The following is a 6,333-nucleotide window of genomic DNA, read 5'->3' as shown; positions in this document are numbered from 1 at the left end:
GATTTGTAATTTTTTTTACAGGTAAAAGAGCTGATTACTTTGGGGCAATGCCCCGCAAAAGGCCCTTTTAAGGGCTATTTGTAATTTAGTGTAGGGTAGGGCTTTTTTTATTTTGGGGGGGCTTTTTATTTTGTTAGGGGGATTAGATTAGGTGTAATTAGTTTAAAAATCTTGTAATTTTTTTATCATTTTCTGTAATTTAGTGTTTGTTTGTTTGTTTTTGTACTTTAGATAATTTTATTTTATTTAGGGAATTAATTTAATTATAGTGGTAGTGTTAGGTGTAATTGTAACTTAGGCTAGGTTTTATTTTACAGGTACTTTTGTCTTTATTTTAGCTAGGTAGTTATTAAATAGTTAATAACTATTTAATAACTATTCTACCTAGTTAAAATAAATACAAACTTGCCTGTAAAATAAAAATAAACCCTAAGCTAGCTACAATGTAACTATTAGTTATATTGTAGCTATCTTAGGGTTTATTTTATAGGTATTCAGTTTTAAACAGGAATAATTTAGTTAATGATAGTTATTTTATATATATTTATTTAAATTATATTTAATTTAGGGGGGTTAGGGTTAGACTTAGATTTAAGGGTTAATAACTTTAATATAGTGGCGGCGACGTTGGGGGCGGCAGATTAGGGGTTAATAAATGTAGGTAGGTGTCGGCGATGTTAGGGACAGCAGATTAAAGGTTAATAAAATTTAACTAGTAATTGCGAGGCGGGAGTGCTGTGGTTTAGTGGTTAATATATTTATTATAGTGGCGGCAATGTCCGGTTCGACAGATTAGGGGTTAAAAAATGTTTTTACGTGTTTGCGATGTGGGGGGGCCTCGGTTTAGGGGTTGATAGGTAGTTTATGGGTGTTAGTGTACTTTTTAGCACTTTAGTTAAGAGTTTTATGCTACGGCGTTGTAGTGTAAAACTTTTAACTACGGACTTTAAAATGCGGTACCAGGCTTGACAGGAGAGGGTCTACCGCTCACTTAATGATAAATGAGAATTTGCATATCTAATTTGCATAGCTTACCCAGAATTCTCTTGTGCATTGGTAACATTGTATATGAGTTATTTCTGGGGGAAAAGCAAGCGGGGATTCTTGCCTAGATGTGCTAATTTCCTATGCAAGTATTTACATTGATTTAATTTTGAGACATGGAGGATTTTAATTTCAGTTTTTTATCTCCCCCTTAATTTTAATGAATTTTGGTTTAACCTTGAAAATAGCTTTATCAATGCAGCAACCAGAAATCTATCTCCTACTGATGAGTTCCAAATAGAACGAAACAGGCTGTCTAGGAGTGATTTCTGATTTGCTGCTATAATCCTGTTAAATGATAGCTGTGTTAAAACAGTATTTTTGAAGCAAAAAAAATGAGAGTTTGCATATCTAATTTGCATAGCTTACCCAGAATTCTCTTGTGCATTAGTAACATTGTATATGAGTTATTTCTGGGGAAAAAGCAAGCGGGGATTCTTGCCTAGATGTGCTAATTTCCTATGCAAATATTTACATTGATTTAATTTTGAGACATGGAGGATTTTAATTTCAGTTTTTTATCTCCCCCCTTAATTTTAATGAATTTTGGTTTAACCTTGAAAATAGCTTTATCAACGCAGCAACCAGAAATCTATCTCCTACTGATGAGTTCCAAATAGAACGAAACAGGCTGTCTAGGAGTGATTTCTGATTTACTGCTATAAGCCTGTTAAAAGGATAGCTGTGTTAAAACAGTATTTTTGAAGCAAAAAAACTGAGAATTTGCATATCTAATTTGCATAGCTTACCCAGAATTCTCTTGTGCATTAGTAACATTGTATATGAGTTATTTCTGGGGAAAAAGCAAGCGGGGATTCTTGCCTAGATGTGCTAATTTCCTATGCAAATATTTACATATATATATATATATATATATATATATATATATATATATATATATATATATATATATATATATATTATGGTCAGCAAGTGGAAGAAACAGTGGTTTATTTATTAGAGGGGCAGGATCTTTTATGACTTTTTTTTTAATTTCTTTATTTAACTAGTACCGATGTATGCACACAGAAGTAAGGCTGAGCTTGTTCAGACATACATGTTAGCAAGTTCTGACTTTTGAAGAAACAGATATATAGAAGTATTTCAACACGGCACTCAAGGCTTGTTAAATATATAACTTTACATTAACAGGAAACAAACGTTAATGATTCTACTTTAGGGGAAGTGAAATTTGTGATTTGTTATATTCTGTTTTGCTAACGCACCAAGCCCAAATAGGTTTTTATTTAATATATATTTACCGTTGCAGAAGGGTAATATCACTCTGTTACATAAGGACGCTAGTATGTACGTTAGATAAGGTTTCTATTTGGATAGGAATAATTTAATTATTTTATCTATGTTTATATTGGCATACTTGTTGAGCATTTGATAGTGTGTGTTCATTGTCAGTCGGCGACAAGGTAATAGGAATTAGCTAGGCATTTAACACAGACATCTTGTAAACCAGTGACCCACTTTGCTTGTAATCTAGAAGTGATATATGCTTGGGGCACTAGTTTTGTGTCCATCTTTCTAAAACCAGATGATGGTGTTGCTCCCCTAACTCTAGAGAAGCTGTGAACGTCTCTCACATTCTGCCACTTATCCACTAACTTTAGCAGAGTACTCAGCTTGTGATACGCTACCAATATATTTTATACTGGTGAAGTAAAGTCTATGCCTTGAATTGCTAATATGCACGCTCTCTTAATCATTTGTTTTTCACCAACAGTCAGCACCAAGGGTATTTATGTTATATTGGCTTTAGAAATAAGCACACATGCTGTTGCTTGGTATGTCATAGTTATTTTGTCATTCTTGGAAGGTGGATAACATTTTGTGTTCTTGCCCAGTAGGTGTAAGCCAGTTATTATTCACTTTGCACCCAAAGTGGAAATATGTTTTTTGTGTGTCCTGGGAAGAAGTTGGGGCTTCCCCTTTGGTAGCCAGTATTTATTTGCTTTGCCCATCCCACAAATTACAAAGTTTAGCCCAAGCCCTCAAGGCGTGAATAATATAGACTGGCAAGAAGTTGACTTACAGTTGTTTGGTAAATTGGTGATCATACTTTACTGTGTATCCCAGTTGTTTGGTACCTTTTCATAACATTTTTAGAGGTGTTCCTTCTATCAATGACCACACTGGCTTCTAAAGGTATATCATTGTTATGACAGTGACTCATAAGGAATATCGTACTGTACACTGCAGTGCAGCAAGGATTATATTACAAAATAAAACAGGCAAGGAAAAAACTTATTCATGTTTCAACCAAAAGATTTTCACAGTGACTACCTTTAAAAGGACATTAAAAATCTAACTTAACTCTCCATGTTTAGTTAATGAAAATGTTACAATATACTTAATATATTGCTAATTGCTTGCTTTTGCTGTAAATTACCTCAGAAAATTTAGCTTGTTCCGTTCAACCACACAGGCATAGCATGCATCAGACACACTAAAATGCACACACATCTGCATGCATCTATACACTGTGAAGCTGCACTCAGTTATTTGTAGTAACAAAAAAATGTTAATATTATGACCAAATTAAAAATGATTATTTTATATTTCTGTGACTGTATGTTTTGGGGGATGTGAAATAAATAGAAAAGTGGATAGATATAATGGTCTGATTGACTGCCAACATCCTTATAGATAAGGACAGAAAACCTGAAATATTGCATTTATGGTCACTGCTACTCTAATAATGAAAGAAGTCTTACATCTATCAAATTGATAACAAGCTGAGACCAGGTAAGTGTACGGGAGAACAGAATGGCAAGCTACCAATGGCCAGTATTATTGTGTTTGAAGGATAAGCAGAGGTAAGTTTCATTAGTAGTTGTGGAGCACTGCATTAAATGGGATGGTTAATATAGATCTTGCTAAGTTTCTTCTCTTTGGCTGTCAATCATGCCTTGCATGCCGAGTGCTTCAAGGCTGATTGGTTACAGTGCCAGATATAGAATTTTTGGGTGCCTTTCCAAACCAGCCATAACCTAACTTCTAGCAAGGGGCAGGGGAAGCTTCATTGCTGGTTAATTATTTTGATTTCCAAAAAATGGAGGAGAAAAGCACAGAAGCTCACACTTGTACTATAAAGTATTTTATATACATAAGGTACTTTTTTTATTATTATTTAGTTTAGCCACTAATTTACATATCATGTTGAATATATCTATAACATAATGGATCAATATGTTTTATGTAACCTCATAAAAAATGTATTTTATTCAATTTATATTTACATGTATCATATATATATATATATATATATATATATATATATATATATATATATATATATATATATATATATATATATATATATATATATATATATATATATATATATACACAGTATATATTTATATATACTGTATTTATATATATATATATATATATTATTTTTTTTATTTTTTGGGGGGGGTTTACTTTTTAAATTTAAATTTTTTGTTATTAAAGAGTATTTATTCTTAAATTCACTTATTTTTCCTTAAAAGATAATGGCAATATGATTTTTGACCTCCTTTCATAGTTTGAAAATATGTGCTGCATATAAATGAATCACGTTTTCCCTTCTCTTTTGAAGGAATATATCTCACATTTTATAACACCAGTAATGTAAGCATTGTATTTTCTTGTTTATTACATCTTTTCATCTTCATGTCCCATGTGGTACTGATGCTGTTTTTAATCATGTTTTTTTTTTCTATCTTTGAAATCACCATCCCTTCCTTCTTGCTTCCCTTTCATCTGCATATCTTGTGAATCAGATATTGTTAGATCATACTATTAGAATATATTATTTTGCTATAATAAAGCTCAGAGCACAAGTAATTATGTATATTATATGTAAGAGTGAGATACAGGCTAGAATAAGAGCATAACAGGAAAAGAAGGTAGGGACCTTACTTGGTAAAAAACATCTTTATTAACCGAAAACAGTTTCAAATCCATGGAGGAACATACAAACTTAACAGGAAAACGTAGCACCAATGGCTTACGCGTTTCAGTGGAATGCCGTACTCATAGCCTTAGGTATTAAAACAGGTAATCTTGCATACTATTTGTTAAAACTATACATACGTCACTCCTGGAAAACACCCCTCCCACCTGGCTTATGCAACAGAATTCATGATCATTTGAACTTTTTACAGACTACATATAAGATACAATTATAAGGAGAAATAATCAGTATCAATATACATACAAGAAGCGCATTGGTGCATAGAGCAAATATAGAACAAATGAAATTTTAAACTGCATAACACTACTAACTTGAATTAACACATGATTATGTTTGCTGATAGCCCAATTTCCAAACATAACAGAAGTACTTGCTGATTTATTGTATCCTATCCAACTTTTATCAAAATGCCAAAAAGAGACACAACCTATAGGTTGAATATATATGCAAATACAAATAGGTAGTGGTACATATGGTCTCCTTTGACAAAAGTATAGATAGATAGATACAATGTACATATAGGTGTATAAAGAGTAATTTGTAATAAAAGGAAAACTGTAACAAACACACACATGTGGACCATAAAAGGGCCCTGAGCAATACACTACATATATAACCCCACTCATTCCAAAAAGAAGACACAGGGGTAAGAAGGCTGTATTGTTTTCAGACAACAAAACAGAATATTCCTCAGATGACAATAAGACTATTCCAAATGAGGCTGTTAGTCAAAACAAACCAGGCATACTAAAAAATACAGACAATGTGGTTAATAATACTGTCTGTGCCACCCCAGTAGTGAGACTAAAAGTTAAGGAGAACCAAGGTGGTAGTAGGTACACACAAGGCCTAGGGGCCACTTCTATACCTATGATGAACCATGCAATTAGATTTGGATTTTCCTCTTGATCAGGAACCACTGGGGGGGGGGGGTACGGGAACACAGGTAACAATACAGCAACAGACATCTAATATACAGGAGAGATATCAGCTCAGGAAAAATCGTCCCCAGAGCAGGTACAAGTGATGAATGTTATAAACCTCTCTAGTACACCACTTACACCACAACAGGAACAATTTCTTAAGTTTAAAATTGGGTTTCTCTCCGACCATGGAATTTAATATTGGAGGAGGTGAAAGGAAGACCGATTGTTTCGGGTATAGGGTCTCTCTTTGAAAAACTATCAGGCTGGATTGAGTACCTTCTGCAGCCGATCATCCATTTATTGCCATCCTACCTTAAAGACACCACACACCTCATGAAGATCTTGGAAAGTGTTGAGAGGGGGAATGATTGTATGTGGATGACGGTGGAT

The sequence above is a fragment of the Bombina bombina genome, chromosome 6, assembly GCF_027579735.1.
Source record: "Bombina bombina isolate aBomBom1 chromosome 6, aBomBom1.pri, whole genome shotgun sequence".
NCBI lineage: Eukaryota > Metazoa > Chordata > Amphibia > Anura > Bombinatoridae > Bombina > Bombina bombina.
Note: the sequence above shows the minus strand (reverse complement) of the source record.